At 41.6% G+C, this 20,352-nt stretch overlaps 2 protein-coding genes across 33 annotated transcripts in view; one reads left to right on the forward strand and one right to left on the reverse strand.

Moving 5' to 3' along the window:
* Positions 1–16,473, reverse strand: part of P2RY14 (purinergic receptor P2Y14) — a 62,272-nt gene extending 45,799 nt beyond the window's left edge. For 4 of the 6 annotated variants that reach the window (XM_081570505.1, XM_081570504.1, XM_081570511.1 and 1 more), the window contains exon 1: positions 16,364–16,473. The gene's annotated coding sequence lies outside the window, so the exon portion shown is untranslated. Of the gene's footprint in view, positions 1–13,305; positions 13,417–14,873; positions 14,971–16,363 lie in introns of all 6 variants that reach the window. The other 2 variants (XM_081570507.1, XM_081570506.1) reach the window with 2 other exon arrangements.
* MED12L (mediator complex subunit 12L) overlaps positions 1–20,352 on the forward strand; it is a 364,359-nt gene that overhangs the window by 184,687 nt on the left and 159,320 nt on the right. The window lies entirely within an intron of this gene.

Below are 20,352 nucleotides of genomic sequence, written 5' to 3' on the forward strand. Positions count from 1 at the left end.
AAATTTATCTAATACACTTAGTGAATAAGGACTTGTCTCAGAGAGATGAGTAATGTAGAGGTTAAAAACTCAGGCTACAGGGTTGAAATTCCAAATTCCTGGATTCAAATCCCTCACTTAGCAGCTCTTTGAGTCTGGCTAAAATACTTAACTCATCATGGCAAATAGGGAGGAGGCAATGGCCACCCACTCCAGTACTCTTGCTTGGAAAATCCCATGGACGGAGGAGCCTGGTAGGCTGCAGTCCATGGGGTCGTGAAGAGTCAGACATGACTGAGCGACTTCACTTTTCACTTTCATGCATTGGAGAAGGAAATGGCAACCCACTTCAGTGTTCTTGCCTGGAGAATCCCAGGGATGGCGGAGCCTGTTGGGCTGCCATCTGTGGGGTCGCACAGAGTCAGACACTACTGAAGCGACTTAGCAGCAGCAGCAGCATGGCAAATAGAAGGGGAAAAGTAGAAGCAGTGACAGATTTTATTTTCTTGGGCTCTAAAATCACTGCAGATGATGACTGCAGCCAGGAAATTGAGATGCAAACCTAGATATTAGAAAGCAAAAACATCACGTTGCTGACAATGGTCCATGTAGTCATATCTATGGTTTTGTCATGTACTGATGTGAGAGTTGGACCATAAAAAGACTGAGAGCTGAAGGATTGATGCTTTCGGTTTGTGGTGCTGGAGAAGACTCTTGAGAGTCCCTTGAACTGCAAGGAGATCAAAATAGTCAATCCTAAAGGAAATCAACCCTGAATATTCATTGGAAGGACTGATGTTGAAGCTTCAATACTTTGGCCTCCTGATACAAAGAGCTGACTCATTGGAAAAGACCCTGATGATGGGGAGATGGGCACAAAGAGGAGGGGGCAACATAGAGAAGAGATGGTTAGATAACATAACCAACTCAGTGGACATGAATATCACTATCCAGAGATAGTGAAGGACAGAAAAGCCTGGCGTGCTGCAGTCCATAGGATCCCAAAGAGTTGAACTCGAGTTAGCCGCTGACCACACACCCACTCATCCCCACACACCCACCCACACCCCTACCTCTCTGTATCACATAGGATTGTTATAAGAATTCAGTGAGATAATACTCATTACTCACGAAGCATCAGTGTGATATTGAAAGAGTGGAAAGCCCTTAATAAATGTGCATGCATGCCTGCATGCTAAGTCGCTTCAGTCGTGTCCAACTCTGTGCGACCTTATGGACAGCAGCCCACCAGGCTCCTCTGCCCACAGGATTCTCTAGGCAAGAATACTTGAGTGGGTTGCCATTTCCTTCTCCGCAGTAAATGTGAGCAGTTGTTAAATCCTGGAAAAGCAGATAGGTTGCTGTCTCTTACCATTGCTCCCCACCCACTTAGCAGTGTGTTTCCATGGCTTCTCTATGTCAGTTTTTTTTTTTTTTTAGATTTCTTTTTGATGTGGACCATTTTTAAAGTCTTTATTGATTTTGTTACAACATTGCTTCTGTTTTATGTTTTGGTTTTTCGGCCACAAAGCATGGGGGATCTTAGCTCCCTGACCAGGGATTGAACCCACGCTCCCTGCATTGAAAGGTGAAGTCTTAACCACTGGACTGCCAGGTTCTGGACCCCCCTGTCAGTTCTTAAAGCTCATTTCTCTCTTGAATAGTTGCACATCATCCCATGGAAGGAGAGAATCATTAAAGGTTATTTGGATTATTTCATATTTTCCCATCATTATAAATATCTCATACTCTTACTCCCTACTCCTCCAACATTCCCCTGAAAACTTTGAAGGTTATGTTTTGAGATTGGTCTCAGTACCACTGCTGTAATTATTTCCATTGTTTAATAAACACTTGTTTAATGGGGTATCAGGCAGAATTTGTGCTCATTTAGCGTAAAACTAAATAATTATTGTACATCCAGTCCTATAAATTGAAAAATTGAGGGCATCAGGAATGAGTTCTCTCAGATAAGAAAGAGGAAACTGCCTAAGAGCCTTTACTGAAAACTTCTGACAGCCTGTCTCTCAGAAACTCAAACCTAAACTCATGAGCTGGTGTGGAATTGTGGAAAGTGCGCGTAAGCCAGCCTGAAGAGGTTTCTCATTTATGTTCGATGAAACACCTTTTACCTGAAATTGTTCCTCCTTATACTGCAGTTTACTTTGTGTGTATAAAAACTTATCTTGGTCATGATCAATTCTGGGAAGCCTCCTCTCCTGCCTTCCTACTTCACACCTTCTCCCTCCAACCCCCAGTCTCTAATGTGGCCAACTGCAAGATCCCACATCCCTTCAGGGCACGCCTTTGGTGGCACCCACTGGGAGAGATTGTGATTGAGATTTGCTCGTGGCCTGCAAGGCCCTGTCTGACCTGGCTGGTCTTTGCCCGGGTCTCTTACTGTGTTTCCTGTGCTCTCAGACTCACTCCTTCTGTTGCAGCTGCATCAGCCTTCTTGCTGCCGCTGTTCTTCCTCCTCCTCGTCCTCCCCCTTCAGCATGTCAGTCCCACCTTGAAACCTTTGCAGGTGCTCTTCCTCCCAGTGTCTTCCTCCCTGTGTGCAGGCCTCCTGTTCTGGTTCCTGCATCTTCACTGTGAGCATGCCTGGTCGATTCATCCACGGGGCACACCCCCTTAGGTCCTGTGCTGCCCTAGCCCATTCTGTTTGTTGGTTCCCTCCCCAGGACTATGAGCTCCTGGAGTCAAGCACTTTGTCACATTAACGGCTCTGTTGCCAGCACCTGGCACAGTGGAAGTACTCAATAAATTCTGGTTGAACTAATGAAGGAATCAAGGAAGCAGAGATGCTTATAGAATTACATGTATGATATTGTATTTTGAGGCTTTAGTCTGAATATCGATGACAGCAACAAAGAGCAGAGCACGTAACCTTTCAAAGAGTTCAGAAAAACTGTCTTTCAGTTTATTTTTCAGAGCATAGGCTTGTAATGGTTTCTGAGAAATTTTCAAAAAGCAGAAATACCATGGCTTGATTTCTCACCTTTGATAACTGTCCTTGGCTTTTTGATTTTACTCTTGTGTTTATATCTTGTGTCATGAAACTGGTTTTGAGTCTTTATTCTCATTTTCTCAAATGCCCACTTGCAGAGTGCTTCCTTTCCTGCCCTTCCTCCCCCCTCGCATTAGTGATGACAGTCTTACAGTATATTCAGGTTGCCTTCTCTCTGGTGGCATAGGAAGTATATGGCTGGCTCATCCAAGATCATTCTTGTCTCTAAAGAGGGCTCTGAGCAGTGGTTTCAAGCTTTTCAGGGGAGCTGGAGTTCTTGCCTCAACCTCATTAAGAGCCCTTCCGTTTCCATCTGTCTAGTGTGTGAGTGTTCCGTATAAGACTTTGTTTGTGTAAGATGCGCCTCATGAATAAAACAGTATCAGAACACTTCTGATGTTGAGACATCTCTTCCCTTTTCAGGGAATAATGAGAGGACTTGGAACCTGGAGGGCCTTGTATCCCTGAGAATTGGAGGTGGCAAAGGCAAGGGTGGCCTGTTCTCAATGATTCTGCCTAGTTCTGATCCAAGGAGACGTTTGATTGATGCCTGTGGCTTAAACTTAATTACAGGGGTTTGTGAGCCATTGGCCTAGGCTTTGCTGGGCGCTGTACACAGGTGCCCTTGGCCTTCCTTTGTCTTTTTTCAGTTCCTCCTTTGTCCTGAGTGCTTCTGTTTGTGGTGCAACGTTAACAACGTTGCTATGGAAGTTTTATGCTACCAGTTGCTCCTGGCACTGTGCTTTTGGGGAAGGCTCATCTGATTTCTGTTAAATCTTTTGATTTTCCTGCATGCCCACAATTCTTTTAAAATCCTCCATTACAATGAGAACATGAATTCATCAAAGTAAAAATATAAACAAACTTGTAAAGTATTTGAGCTTATCGTTGAATATATCTGGAAATTCCAAACAGAAGTTTCTGGGCTCATATTCACAGTACCCACTCAAATGGAAAGCAGTTAGTTGTTGAGTGAATGAACTTAGCATTAAACACAGGTTGCCTAGACTCTGGATACAGCTATCTTTGCACAAAAGCACTTGTATAATAGTTCAGTAAGTCCCTTATTTGCGGCAGTGTGTGTGTGTGCATTTTTGACTGCCACATTTATCTCAGCTCTATGAGATGGGGGTGCTGCATGGGATTTTCCTTGAATTTTCTTTTGTATTCTAGCTCTTCGAAGTAAATGAAGGAGTGAATAAGTAAGTGACATGAACAAATCAGTGGAAAGGAACTCCAGCCATAGGAGAAAAGCTTTAAGACTTGGTGGCTTGGCACAGGGGAAAACGAAGTATGTGAACAGGGGCAGATGGGAGTCTGATAAGGAGAAAGGTACGAGTCAGAACAAAAAGTTGCTGTAGATGTGATATTTGTGAGGAAGAAGTGACCTCTCAGTCAGAAAGTGGCATTCTTATGTCCAGTTGGCCGCACCTTGCAGCTTGTGGCATCCTACTTTCCAGACCAGAGATCAAACCCGGACAGTGAGAGCACAGAATCCTAACCACTGGACCACCAGGGAGTCCCCTAAGGTTCTGTCATTTTTATATACTCCTTCCTCACTGAATCAATCTAGCCTCTCGTGGGATCCTTTCAGTGTGATTTAATAGGGATTTGGGGGGAAAGCTGGGCTTCCCTGGTAGCTTGGCTGGTAAAGAATCTGCCTGAAATGCAGGAGACCCTAGTTTGATTCCTGGTTCCGGAAGATCCGCTGGAGAAGGCAATGGCTGCCCACTCCAGTATTATGGCTTGGAGAATTCCATGGACTGTGTAGTCCATGGGGTCGCAAAGAGTTGGACCTGACTGAGCGACTTTCACTTTCACTTGGGGAAAGCTAGGATTTACATCGTGGTTGACGGTGAGTTGTATCAATGCTGTGAAGTACAGGAGAGCTGTTCTAATTAAATGATGTGGGCAGCTCATTCTAGACTGTGAACAGTGAAAGTGAAAGTCGCTCAGTCATGTCCGATTCTTTGCGACCCCATGGACTATACAGTCCATGGAATTTTCCAGGCCAGAATACTGGAGTGGGTAGCCTTTCCCTTTTCCAGGGGATCTTCCCAACCCAGGGATCAAACCCAGGTCTCCCACATTGCAGGTGGATTCTTTACCAGCTGAGCCACAAGGGAAGCCCAAGAATAGTGGAGTAGCTTATCCCTTCTCCAGCGGATCTAGCTATCAGGGATGCCCATTCTAGACTGTATTTCTTGCATATTAGAGTTTCTTACATTCTTTACATGAAAAGTTTATTTTGACTATTATTGGAATGGTTAAGTATTTCAGGGACTATTAATATATGACTTAAGACAGTATCTCTTGCTGGGAGTTTATGTGTGTGTGTGTATGTGCTGCTGCTGCTACTGCTAAGTCGCTTCAGTCGTATCTGACTCTCTGCGACCCCGTAGACAGCAGCCTACCAGGCTCTGCCATCCCTGGGATTCTCCAGGCAAGAACACTGGAGTGGGTTGCCATTTCCTTCTCCAATGCATAAAAGTGAAAGTGAAGTCACTCAGTAGAGTCCGACTCTTCATGACCCCAAGGACTGCAGCCCACCAGGCTCCTCTGTCCATGGGATTCTCCAGGCAAGAGTACTGAAGTGGGTTGCCATTGCCTTCTCTGGTGTATGTGCTACCTTTATTCTTTTTGACCTTCTGCTGTAGAAAGGACTGTACACTTAGGAAGGCATAAAAAATAATGGAGTGCTATTAAGGAAATAATGGTAATTGAACTGCTTGATGAGAAAAGGAATTTAAATATGTAACTTATCCAAATTCAAGTATCTAGACACAAACCCTTCTTTTCTCTTTAAAAAGAAAGAACACCACGTTTATATGGCACTTTCTCTTCATTTCAACCTAAATTATAAGTAACTACTGTTGATTGGGAGAAGGCAATGGCATCCCACTCCAGTACTCTTGCCTGGAAAATTCCATGGACGGAGGAGCCTGGTAGGCTACAGTCCATGGGGTCGCTAAGAGCCGGATACGACTGAGCGACTTCACTTTCACTTTTCACTTTCATGCACTGGAGAAGGAAATGGCAACCCACTCCAGTATTCTTGCCTGGAGAATCCCAGGGACGGCGGAGCCTGGTGGGCTGCCGTCTATGGGGTTGCACAGAGTCGGACACGACTGAAGCGACTTAGCAGCAGCAGCAGCAGCAACTGTTGATTATTTCCAAGAGCTGTTAGCTTGTGAAGCTGAACTATCATTAAAAACAGAAAACTTGCAAATTGCAAATGAGTGCCTAAGTTTTTGTTTAGAGGTAGTTTTCCTATGGCATTTCCTCAGTTGTAGTGTGGAAACTTAAGCTAAAGCAGAGTAATGAGAAATGAGCCTTGCTAAACAAAGGATGTATTTTGGTGCAAAACTATTAAGGAAGCTATTAAGATTCCCAGGTGGCGCTAATGGTAAAGAATCTGCCTGCCAATGAAGGAGACACGAGAGACATGGGTTCAATCCCTGGGTTGGGAAGATCCCCTGGAGGAGGAAAATGGCAACCTAGATCAACTGCATTACTAAGTACTTATGAAATGCTGTGTGATCCTAGTTAATTTATTAATTTCCCCAAGCTCCAATTAAATGGGAAATAATATTTTTACTATTCTCAATTCTTCATTTTCTTAGTAAAATCTCAAATAGACTTTATGTGAATAGCAGGAACACTTGTCTTTATTTTTTGAGTTGACAGGTTTTCCAGGTAACATATTAGTAAAACTTTTTTAAGTCATCTAAATCCTACAAAACAATGATAATGTTTTAGGCTATAGAAAATATGTCCCCTGAGAGTAATTTTTTTTTTTTTTTTAATATTTATTACTCACTGTAGAGTCAGTTTTCAATAGAACTACTGTGAATCATGGAGAAGGCAATGGCAACCCACTCCAGTACTCTTGCCTGGAAAATCCCATGGACGGAGGAGCCTGGTAGGCTGCAGTCCATGGGGTCGCTAAGAGTTGGACATGACTGAGCAACTGCACTTTCACTTTTCCTTTCATGCATTGGAGAAGGAAATGGCAACCCACTTCAGTGTTCTTGCCTGGAGAATCCCAGGGATGGGGCAGCCTGGTGGGCTGCCGTCTATGGGGTCGCACCGAGTCGGACATGACTGAAGCGACTTAGCAGCAGCAGCTGCAGCTGTGAATCATTGAGTGTTTTTATGGAGCCTAACTCATTAAAGAGAATTCAGTCTACACTAATGACATGGTAATTGTTGTAATGTATGTACCAAGAAGAAAAAATGTTGTGAGCACAGTGTTCTTTTTTTTTTTTTTTTTTCTGTGCTGGGTTAAACTGTTAACTTGTGTAGAAATACAAACTGTGGATGATCCCTGTCCTAGTCAAAAGCTTATCATAAGACAGGGCCATAACAGCAGTTCTGAACAGATGCTTCCAGTTTGCTCCTTTGGGCTACAATCATGACTTTATTCCTGTCAGTAGGTTTTCCATCCCTAATGTCCCTGAGGCTGAGCAAATGCCCCTCCAACAGGCTTTCAAAATACATTTCTCTTAACCTGTGGGGCATTTATAAGTGAATCAGCAGTGTTTATAGAGCACTTGTTCTCTGAGAAGATCTATTACCAGAAGAAGGGGAGAAGTTGAAGAAACAATTCAGGATGGATCGTACACCTCAACATAAAACTGAAGCCATAAAGCTTCCAGAGGAAGATAGAATATGTTCCCAATGTTGGATATGTAAGGATTTCTTAGGATATAAAAAGCACTAAACCATAAAATAAAAAATTAATAAATGAGACTTTTTAAAAATTTACATCTTTCATTTTTCATTAGATAGCACGAAGAAAATGAAAAGTGAGCCATAGATTGAGAGGGAATACTCACAATTTACATCTCTGTTAAAGAACTCAGACTACTTAAAGAACTCTTATAACTCTCTAATAAAAAAGACAAAGAACTGTAAAAAAAATACCCAGAAAACTGAAATGAACAAATCACAAAGATGTTCAACCCAGGAACACATGAAAAGATGCTCAGCATCATTAGTCAACAGGGAAATGCAAATTAAAATGACGAGATCCTACTTTATCCTCATTAGAATGGCAGAAAAATAAAACAAGTACAGAAAAGCTGAGAACACCTACCTATTGGCAAGAAAATGGAACAGTAAATAGTTCATACATTTTTGGAGTGTAAATTAGAAAATCTACTTGGGAAAACAGTTTGGTAACTTCTTATCAAATTAAACATATAACTACTTATGAACTAGTAATTTAACTCCTAGGTATTCACCTAAGATAAATGAAACCATATATCCACAAAAAAGACTTCCTGGAATGTGCATATTCATAATAATAAAAAACTGAGACTGACCAAATGTTCATCAGATTAAAATGAGTAAACAATTCATGATATACTTAGGGACTATCACTTAGTTATCAAAAGAAATGGTATGTGTAATCAATATGAATATATCTCAAAACAATATATTGGAGAAGGAAATGGCAACCCACTCTAGTGTTCTTGCCTGGAGAATCCCAGGGACAGGGCAGCCTGGTGGGCTTCCGTCTATGGGGTCGTACAGAGTCGGACATGACTGAGGTGACTTAGCAGCAGTAGCAGCAAAACAATTTATTGAGCCAAAGAAGACAGAAAGGAGTATGAATTATGTGACTCTATTTAAATGCAGTTTTACTCCAGATAAAATTAAGCTCTAGGGACAGAAATCAGGAAAGTGGACACCTGTGACTGAAAAGGAGCACAGGGAACTTTTGTGATGGAAAATACTGTATTGTGGTAATTGGGGTGGTGTTTACCTGGTGTCAAACTCATTGAATTTACATTTAAAATGTTTTCCATTTCATTGTAGGTAGTTTATACCTGAGCCTAAATTCAGTGGGGAAGAAATCAAAGCTGTAAAACTTGCCCCTGGAGCAGTAAGGATATTGAGCAGACAGGATGCAGTTGTAAACTACATGTAAATGACACAGGATGTTAGAAGGATAGGAGAGATACACAAAGTATGCATCATGTGACTGCAGAGGAAAAAGCAGATCAGATGGGAAAGGTTCTCTGGGACATAGGTGGTTTGTGTTGTGTTTGAAGACAGAAATTAATATATGTTAGAGATGAGGATTGATGGGAAAATATTCCAAACAAGGTTAGGGTCTCAGGACAAAAGGTCAAGATAAGAATAAAAAAAGACATGTTTTAAGGTCAATCAGCATATTAATTGAAGCTGTTCACCTACTCAGTTTTTCATGTCCCAGCTCTCTATTGGTGTATCACTTTCCTCTTTCAAGAAAGTGAAAGTCGCTTCAGTCATGTCCAACTCTTTGCAACCCCATGGAGTGTAGCCTGCCAGGCTCCTCTGTCTATGGAATTCTCCAGGCCAGAATACTGGAGTGGGTAGCCATTCCCTTCTCCAGGGGATCTTCCCAACCCAGGGATCGAACCTAGGTCTCCCGCATTGCAGAGGGATTCTTAACGTCTGAGCCACCAAGGAAACCCTCTTTCAAGACTTGGCCTAATTCTATTCCTTCTGTCTGTTCATCACTCCAGCACACCATGTTCTTTACTATTTCTGAGCTCCTGTTTTAACTCCACAGAATAGCACTTAACTTTTCACAGGTTATATTCTACATGTTGAGTGTTTATTTTCTCAGAATGTATTTTCTGGGAGAAGTTGGCTTTTCCTTTACCGCCCCAAGTGAGAGGCAGAGTCCACAATCAACTGTTAGTTATGGGTTTTGAATTCAGGTTTGATAGATGTTCAGGAGAGGACATCTATTGGAATGTACAATAGATTTACTACATTAAGAGTGCCATTAACACTATACTATATGTAGTGTATGTGTACATATGCTACATTATATGTACAAGTGTAAGAGTGTTAATGGCTATAATTTTTTGACTGTCAACTGTGTACCAGGCATTATGATAACTATTACAATAGTTTTTCTTAGGTATTTTTATTCTATTTATACGGAGGAGTAAACTGAGGAGGCACAGGTTAAGTAACAAGCTGGAATTTGAATATATTTCTTTGGCTTCCACTGTTCTTGTAGTCATCAAACCACTGTATTTGTGTTACTGACAAATTACTTTATATTAGTGATGGCAGCAGTAAATATCGCTTGTACTCTTATGTCATGCCAGTCACTCTTTGGGCACTTTATACGTATTAATTCATTTGACTTCCATGAGAAGTGAGGGAAGTGATTCGTATAGTCATTAAGTGACTCTATCAGGGTCATATCAGAGTAAGCAGTATGGAGTCAAGATTTGAACTAGTCTGATTCCAGAATACACGGTCTTTGCTCTTTATTGTTACGCTCTACTGCTTGGCTTTGTGAACATAAGGACTGGCAGTCTCTCTCAGTGAGAGTAAGGCATGCACTTTTCCTTGGGTGGGGTAGAAATAGGAATGGATTTAGATAAAAACTACTGAGGCAGAATGTTGTTTCCATGACATATTTAGTTAATTCCTTAGATTAAGGTTCTCCTTATTGCCATTCATCCATAAAATGTTTGTGGAGAAACTTTGCTGCGTCTTTTCCTTATTAGGTTAAGACAGATTCCATTCTGTTGAGGGTTTAAGAGTCTAGGTCTGAGTTTTTTGTTTTTTTTTTTAACTCTTGTGGCTTCTCAAGTATTTAAAAATTCTCATACTACTTGAACTAAACTAAGAAACTGGACATGACTGGCAATATGCTACAGTTATTTATGAAGGAAAATTAATTACAGAACGCTCATCAACAGAAGCATATTCAAGAAAAAAATCTTGCCACAACACCAAAAAATAAGGCAATAAAGATATATTATGTATTTTAAGTTACAATAATGTATTCAAAGGAAATATTTATCCTTTTCTAAAAGTGATTAGGAGGTTTTCCAAGTAGCCTAGTGGTAAAGAATCCTCCTGCCAAGCAGGAGTTGGGGATTTGATCCCTGGGTCGGAAACGTTCCCCCGGAGAAGGGAATGGCAACCGACTCCGATATTCTCCATGGGAAATCCCGTGGACAGAGCTTGGGGGCTACAGTCCGCTGGGACACAAAAAGCAGACATGACTTAGCAACTAAACAACAACAACAAACATGATTCCTACTTAGTCTGATTTTTTGGTTAACCAGCTGCCTGCTTCAGGTGAAATGAATGACCCTGGCAACAAGGACTACTTGTATTCAAACTCTTTATAAGACTTGGTGGTAATAGAGGCAGCAAATCTTACATTTTAGGTTTTCTTTTCCTCTTAGAACATATCCTTTCCCTTCCTTTTTTCACTTCTATAAAGATTTGCCGAGATATTTATAGTAGGGAAAGAAGCAGTGAGAGCCTTTGTGCAGAAACGTAATTGGCAGTTTCAGGGGCCAGGAAAGAGAGAATATGAAACAATACAGGGCAGCTTTTAGGATGGTTAAAAATATTTAGTATTGTTCTCGATATTCCATTTTGTCATAGTGCATGCATAGTGTACCCTTTGGCCTGCCAGACCCCTCTGTCCGTGGGGTTTTCAGGCAAGAATACTGAAGTGGGTTGCCATTTCCCCTCCAAAATGTAACCTAATAAGTTAAAATATGCCCAAAGATTGTTGCCATACTGAGTAAGTGTCGTTCCCCAGAGGAGAAAGATTGACGCTGGAAAGGTTTGTGTTTGTATCTCTTAGACTGTAAGCTCCATGAGGTGAAGGCCTCTTACAAGCAGAGTATCTCTAGTGTATAGAATCTTGGCTGCCACAGAGTAAGGAATCAGTGTTTGTTGAATGAATAAATGACTGAAATAGCTCTAGGATGAGAGGAATTTATCCTCTGTAGCAGGATGGAAATATTCTTTAGATGAAGCTCCCTGGGAGCTCACTTAACAACCTTTGACCTTAGGGCTAGACTAGCTGGGAAGATCCTCCCTTGATAAAAGAAGGATTAACACACTTCAGGCCAGCTTGGTGTCAGTCAGTCATGTGGTAAAAATACGTGTGTGATCCTAGAAGATTGAGAATCAGATTCTTTTTCCTAGTGATCCCACCAAAGTGTACGATCTCCTATGGGCCAAGTGTGAGATGCCAAATAGCTGGTTTTCCTGTTTTTCTTGGAGAGCTTAGCTTCCACAGCAGATGTTACCTAACTGAGTAGAAGCCACTGACCCCTTTCTGACTATTATCTGAAAGATAAAGGGTTAGAACAGGGTATCCGAGGCCTTTGATGCTTTTAAGAAACAGCAGATGGAAGACTTCAGTGAAGAATAAAAAGCCAACAATTTAATTTAGGCTGAGTGAAGACAAAGATTTCAAAGGAATGGAAAATGGATAAGATCCAAAAGCATATGACCAATATTTCACTTTGCCTTTAAAAGAACAGGTGGAATGAGAAGCTTTGTGGTGAACTTGGTTTTTCTGTGAATTAATATTGCCAAGTCACTACCACAAAAATAAGACTAGCAGATTACCGACTAGCTTTTTACTTTTCTCTGGTACTAGTCAGAAAAAGGAAACTCCCTATAGAGGAACCAGAAGATTTTACTTTTTGAAGACCTGATAAAAGAGACTTGATCCCACATGCTGGGAATTTAAGCCAGATTTTATATAGTTTGTTGGTGGATACTTTTTTGGTGACCATAGGATACCTCTTCTGAAATAGCTATACTCCTTAGACTTTCATGAAGCATCTTTCAGTGTTCAGGGTGGCTGTTGGTTTTGTACCAGGATATGACAGCAGTTATGAAGCTAATTTGAAATCCCTAGTGGTAAACAGAGTCCAACCAATGAAACCCTTTTATGGCATGTAGTCTGAAGTGCAAGAATGACCATACAATTTATTGTCCAAACCAGGACACTTCTGAGGTGGAAAGGGGACACTATTTACAGTTATGTCAGAAAGTGAAAACTGGGGCTGTCCCCGGACTCATTGACACTACCTGATGGAACTAGAAATGGAACTTGCAACAAAATTACCTGGAAGGCTATTAAAACACAGATTGCTGGACTCTACTCCCAAAGTTTCATGTTCAGTAACTTTGGGATCAAAGTTGTGCCTGTCTGACAAGTTCATTAGTGGTGGTATTACAGCTTATCTGGGGACTGCAGTTTCAAAACTACTGTTCTCCCCAGACAGACTTGGCATTCTTGTGCTGATGATGTAATTTTCAGTTGAAAGAAACTCTCCTTAGTGTTAAATCCTTCTCAGCCTTCTACATGTGAGGATATCAATGAAGAAGATGACAGAAAAAAACTTGTGTTGGCTTTGCTTTGACCTTGTCTCTGTGGACTGGTCTATTCTTGATTTTCCAGAGACAGCTCTCCTCGTACCAACCCAACTCTCAAAGAAATGTTAAAACCAAATGAAATAAATGTGACATTGGTTTCTTACCATAGGGATTTCAGCTTAGGGAAGCCTCAACACCTAAATTCATTCCAGAGACATTTTATAGATTGAACACCCTTAGGAGCAACAGTCTTCCTGTATTCTTTCCTTTTGCATCTGTAAAAGCAAGAATGGGGCAACAGTAGGTCTACTGGAGCCATCCGAGAAAATTCAGTCAGGGTTCTTGTTCTTGGTGTATCTGCTCAAAGTGGCATAGTCTGACCCAGAAATACAGCTTCAACATGAGCCAGCAGTGTTGACCATCAGTACTCGAAAGTATTGCTTTCGTCATGTTGGACTAAGTGAACTTCCTAGAATTGCATCATCCAGGACTTCTACCCTCAGTATTTTTCAATTCAGCAGTTGATTTTCAGAAGCATCTTAGATCTAATGGGAAATATTTTGACTCTGTTCTCTTCCTTTTTTAATCAGGAATAATGGGAGGATAATATGGTCCTTTTTTTTTTTTTTTTAGGGCTTCCCTGATGGCTCAGTTGGTAAAGAATCCGCATGCAATGCAGGAGACCCTGGTTTGATTCCTGGGTTAGGAAGATCTGCTGGAGAAAGGGATAGGCTACCCACTCCAATATTCTAGCCTGGAGAATTCCATGGACTGTATAGTCCACGGGGTCTCAAAGAGTCAGACGTGACTGAGTGACTTTCACTTTGCTTTTAAAGCATTTATTCAGCATTTTGCCCTCTCACTTACTGACCTGGATTGAATGAGAAACATGTGGATAGGTTTATTAGTAAGGCAGATGTGAAGGTGAGAGTCACCACAGATCAGTGGTTCTTAAAATGTGGATCCCAGTTCAGCAGCATTACTGTCATCCAGGACTTTGTTAAAATTCAGGTTCTTAAACCCCACTCCCAACTTACTGAAATGGAAACTTTGGTGTGTGGGGCCCAGGAACATGTGTTTCCACAAGCCCTCCAGTTAATTCTGATGTCTAACAATGTTTGACAGGCACTGTTGTAAGTAATTTTTTGGAGCAGGGGACACTGTGCCGCATGCAGGAACTTAGTTCCCTGAGTAGGGATTGAACCCGTGCCACCTGTAGTGGAAGCTAGGAGTTTTAACCACTAGACTGCCAGGGAAGTTTCTGTAAATGGTTTTATGTCATATCTGTCTATTTTGGTCTACAAAGGTACTGAAATGTCTAAATTATGCTTTCCAATGGTCTGATATATAATTATGCACAATCTGCTTTGATTAAATGTCTTTATAAGAATAGTGAAAGCAATGATGATGTTAACTGACATTTTATGAACACTTTCTACATCACAATGTTGAAAACTTTACAAGTAATATCTGATTTTAATTATGTGCTAATGCCATCACTGTTGTAGAGACAGGGAAATGAGACTCAGAAGCCTGGTAGACTGGCCTCTTAGAGGGTGATTTCTTAGTATTTTGCTGCCTGATATACCCTTAGCTGGTTTAATGTGCGTCTCCACTCCGCGTTCACCTCCACCCATCCCCCGTTCTTCTGATTTTAAGAGACTTTTTCTACTCCTCTCTCCTTCACCTTGTTGAATCCTATTTAAATATATCAGGGATGATTATAACTTACTCTTTAGAATAATTTTTCTCTCCAGTATCTGTGTGTAGCATTAGATTGAACATTCTTCTCTCCGGGGAATTAGAAATGCCATCGTACAACTGCGTGGCTGAGGATGAAAGGAGTTGAAGAGGATTGGTGACTGGTGGGGCAGGGTGGCAGGGCCAGGAGGAGTGTAGCAGTGGGAAGGCTGGGCTGACTGAAAACCTGTAGGGGTCAGACTCCTGCCCTGAATGGAATGCAAGTCCCTTCCTTGTGCTCAGGGGCTCAGGCTCACTGCGAGATCAGCTGGGTGATCTTTGTTGGGTGGTTACATCCTGTCTGCCTGCTTCCTCAAGTGTGAAACGGGCACTTTTTGCATCTTAGCAAACAGGAGTTCTTTCCTCATGCTCTGCCAACTCTCCCTTCCTGGGTCTTCACGCTCTGAGTATCTTGGTGACCCCTCATTTCTTCCTTACTCAGCTATAACAGGCATGAAGGTTATAAAATGGCAATGTAGTTTATGTGTATGTTACCAGTGTGTAATTGTGTATATGTGTGCATGCACACAAGTATGAAACTTAATTTGTGTTTACAAATCATAAAATGTTATTTTGATATTTTAGAGTGAATACATTGTTTTATTTATTTTTAACTTACCTAGATTTTTCTGGTGCCAAAGCTGTTTTCAAGTCTGTATATTTTAAGAAGATGAATGTACAAGCTATATATATATATTTTTTTCTTTCTGTTTTACCAGTGTGATCTTTGGCTCATTTTTCTCTTGTTTGAAAAAAAGAACATTTCTGGCATGAGATTGGTTGACTCTGCAGACAATGTGGATGTGTAATAATTCCCCTGTGTGTAATTTAAATTTATAATGTTTAAGGTTTTAAAAATAATTTAGCTGGTTAGTCCTAGACCATTATAAGTAACTGATGAACTTAAAGTTTTGCTATGCATAGGTTAGATGTTTACTTTAAAGGTAAACACATACCTTACTAGGTATTAATAGGATTACTTATCCCAATAAAAAAGATAAAAGCTTTTATCTATATAAATATATGTACAAATAGATACTGACTATATACCTATGCATATATGCAATTGTAAGCAAAACCATATTCACACTGACTTATAAGTATTACTGTCATAATTGAGTTTGCAGTTTTTAGAGGCAATTTGATATACATCTACAGGCTTTTGAAATGTTTGTCCTGGGTGAGTACCTTTGAAGCATTTTCTCTGATAGCTTCTTATCACAGATGTTATTTGACAGCCACAATCAGAAATCCTAAATAATCATCAGTGGTAAAATTTCAGATTTGGATCCTCAGACCAGCATGAGCAAATACTTTACTGTATCAACCAGTTATAGTTCTCAAACCCAAAGTAACTTACTGAGGATGGAGAGAGTCTGTGTTACTCAGCATTATTACTGCCAAGCCCAGAAATTTCCTTTTCCATTCTCATGCCCCTTTCACACATGCTGAAGTTATTTCATGGAAAGGCTGTTTCCTTACCTGTTTGTAGTTTTTCATCTGTGAGTCAAGCAACAACCATTTCAGAATGTCTCAATGGACGCTCCAAGTTGACACTGTTACACTCAGAGTTCTTGCTTGTCTTCAGGAACAGATGAAAATCAGGAACTTGATAGAAACCACAAGATAGTAGGTTTTGACTGTCACTCTGCTGAACTGGTTGGTCAGAACTCATTCAAGGTTGGGAAATGGAAACGAGGAGGAAGAGAGAGGTGTTTGGATCTCCGTGGTGTTGGGCCAGCCTCCACGTTAGTTCCTTTCTTTCAGCGATCCAAAAAAAGACGTGATGTCTTTTTTTTTTTCCTTCTTGAAATTTTCTGCTAGTTTCCCCCCCCCCCCAGCATTGCCACGTCATCTGGCAAATGAATAGCCAGGCAACAACCTAAGTACTTTTTGTTTTTATACTTTGCTATTGTCAAATTCAGTATGTGGTAAGAGGTGGGGGGCTGCTGGTGGTGCTGACCACTGAGGTAGAGAAGACCAGGCTCTATCTGTCGCACTCTCCTAAGAGGAAACTGTTGTGGGGGAAGAAGAACTTCCCTCTGCCCTTCTAGGCTCCTCTGACTGGTCTAAGAATTAAACTGACATGAGACTGATTAACAGGAGAAAAACAAAAATTTAATAACATGTATATGTGGGAGAGACCAGGAAAACTGAGTAACTCACCAAAATGGCAGAAGTCACCACCTCACACACCATCTTCAGCTAAAGACAAAAGATGTTAGGGATAGTGGTTTGGGACTTGAAGAGGGAGGAAGGAAATTCACAGGAAGACAAAAAAGAGCAAGTGTTTGCTGAACAAATGTTTGCTCTGCTATGCAGAGACAATGGGACACAGAAAGGCGTTTTAACAAACAAATTGTGCTAGGTCCCTCTGTGTCTGCGCAACTAGCTCCTACTACACTACGTGTATCTGTAGTGGTAGCGCCCTTCAGGGAAGAGATCCTCTATCTAAGTCCTTTTAGACAGTTAGGGGAAGGTCAGAGGTTCCTGAGTCTTTGGGACCTGGCTTGTTTTCAGCTCAAAATAGTTGGCAGATCAAAGAGACACATTTGGGGATGGCAAATTTTGCTTGCCTTTTCTTCAGCAGCAGCCACACAGTGTAAACAGCTGCTCACCAACAGGTGGTGATTGGGGCTCCCCGGAAATGTGAAACTAGCATTTGAGTAAAGAAGCATTTTGGCATCGATGACCCCATCTGTTAGATAAGAGGTGCTGCTATTGTCAGTTTTTTTTCCACATTAATTTTTCCACATTTGAGCATTACTGACAAATAGATCACAAGTAGGACTTCAGTAATCTCATCATGTGTTAATCTTTTGCTCAATGTGTGATGCTAGTATTACTGTTTTGAAAGCGAGAGGCAGGGCCCTCTTTGTATTTTTGGTTCCTTTCAGGCCTTATAATATCACTTGTAATGTCCCAAGGAGGGCTCCAGTGTCTTTCCCACTGAAAAACAGTGTGCAGTTAACAGGTGGAAGTACTCAGAATTTGGCTGTAAATCCCTCATCAAAGTGTGTGACTCAGAAACAGATAAGAAAGAAACTATGCCCTGGAAGGCTCTTTTTAGTTTTTATTTTATGTTGGAATGTAGTTAATTAACAATGCTGTGTTAGTTTCAGGTATACAGCAGAGTGATTCAGTTATACTGATACATGTATCTATTCTTTTTCAAATGCTTTTCCCATTTAGGTTATTACAGAATATTGAGCAGATGGAAGACTGTTTATTAGGCTGCTGCATTGCAGGTGTGTTCACTAAGGTGCCCAAACTGTGGACTCATAGTTTAATGTGTCAAGTTCAATTGGACCTATAAAACGTAACAAACGTTTGCAGTTACAGTAGTCAGTAGTACTTATTTATATACTTATGATATGCTCCATGCTGTTTTAGATACTTTATATGTACCTACTGTGTAGTAGACAGTATTCCATGCCCTGGGGATGACATAGTGACTAAATCAGACCCAAGTCCCTTTCCTCATGAAGTGCTTTTACTTATTTTGAGTCTTATATACAGACTCAGTATTAACTGTGGTGTGCTTAGTCGCTCAGTTGTGTCCAGCTCTTTGCAAACCCATGGACTGTAGCCTGCCAGGCTCCTCTGTCCATGGGGATTCTCCAGGCAAGAATACTGGATTGGGTAGCCATTCCCTTCTCTATGGGATCTTTCTGACCCAGGAATCGAACCTGGGTCTCCTGCGTTACAGGCGGCAGTAGTCACTATTGTACTTAATAATCTCAGCAGAGGCCCCGAGTGACCCAGAGCTGGTTTAGGGAAGCTTCTCACTTGACTCTGCCTGGGGACACCCATTCCCCATCCTTCTCCAGGGCCTTTATAGAGTCCTCACTGCTGCTTTGACCGCGGGGGCTAAAAGCACCCGTGTGCCTGCAGAGGCTTGCTAGCTTCAGCTGTAAGCAGATCTGGTGGACAAACACAAGCAAGTACAAATGGATATAAGGATGATTACCAGGACTCATGGCAGAGTCTTTCAGATGTAAACATTATGCTGATTAAATGGACAGTTTGGCATTAACAGTCTCTTAACTGTGGCTCTCAAGGCTTCCTTGGTTTATTGCAGGAGGCTCTGTTTATTCTGACAATCTCGGAAACACCCACTAATTGTCCCCTTGTGCTCTTATGCTTCTTGCCTTCTCCATGCGGTGCTCCACGTTTGTATGGAGCATGACTGTGATGGAAATGATCATTACATTAAAATTTACTTGATCTGCTCATTTTCCTCTTAATACCAGGAGTTGCAAAGGCCAAGGCCAAAGGAATAGCCCTACCGGTGGTCCCCTGATGGCAGGTAATCTAGACAAGTGTGAGACCCTCGGGGATCCAGGAATTGTGAAGTGTAGCCTCATGGCCCACCCAAGTGGGCAGCTGCTTCTCAACTAGACCTTGTCAGCATCCCTCATTGCCTCCTCTGTGGATAGGTCAGTGTTGTCAGAACCTCGAATGGTGATTGTATGCATCATTTTAAACACCTATTGTGTTTATGTGTTTTAACTCATGGGGCTCTCACAACAGCTCCATGAGCTGGGTTGGTTCCACCTCTTTCTTTTTTTTTTATATTAGTTTATTTTCTATTTTTTAACTTTACAATATTGTATTTGTTTTGCCATACATTGACATGAATCCATCATGGGTGTACATGTTTTCCCTTTCTTAATAGATGCGAAACCAAGGCACAGAGATATTCCACAGAGTCTCTCCTGGAGCCCGTGCTCCTCTTAACAGCACTGTTATGTCTACATGTTGTCACCTTAGTCAGATGCTTCCGTAGACCTGATGTCTTGTGGGCCGAACCCTGCCTGTGCCTGGCTTGTGGAAGGCTGGTTTGTGACCTCTGCTGTGTAGTGAGTTGTCTAGGCAGGAAGCCAGGGGATTCAGAAACAGTGCTCACCAGCAAGGACTGGATCAAAACACAGATACACTACATCCCAGACATTTGACGGAGGAGGGCTCTCTTTGTATCAGACCCTTTTGCACCCAGTTTACATGGGAGCTCTTTGAGGGACAACTATTTCTATTTTTACAGATGAGAGAGGAGAGCTTGGGAGGATTTAACCAAGTTGCTCAAGCAAGGAGATAGCTGGACAGGACTTTGCAGCCCAAGTTTAAACTTGAGTTTAGGATTCCTTCTCCAGTTCAGCGGCTCTTTTCTACATCCACATGAACAGTGAACACTGATTCATTAATTCATCAAGCATCAGACAGTCCTTGTTGGGCACATAGGAAGAGTGTATTTTCTCATCATGAAATCTGCTTGTATGCCCTTGTAACATTTTAATCCAAGGTAGAGATGGCTCAGACTGTAAAGAATCTGCTTGCAATGCAGGAGCCGAGTTCTATCCCTGGGTTGGAAAGGTACCCTGGAGAAGGGTACCTACTCCAGTATTCTTGCTTGGGGAATCCCATGGACAAAGGAGCCTGGCAGGCTACAGTCCGTGGGGTTGCAAAGAATC

This window comes from Giraffa tippelskirchi, chromosome 2 (genome assembly GCF_054371585.1).
Source record: "Giraffa tippelskirchi isolate mGirTip1 chromosome 2, T2T-mGirTip1v1.2.pri, whole genome shotgun sequence".
NCBI classification, from domain to species: domain Eukaryota; kingdom Metazoa; phylum Chordata; class Mammalia; order Artiodactyla; family Giraffidae; genus Giraffa; species Giraffa tippelskirchi.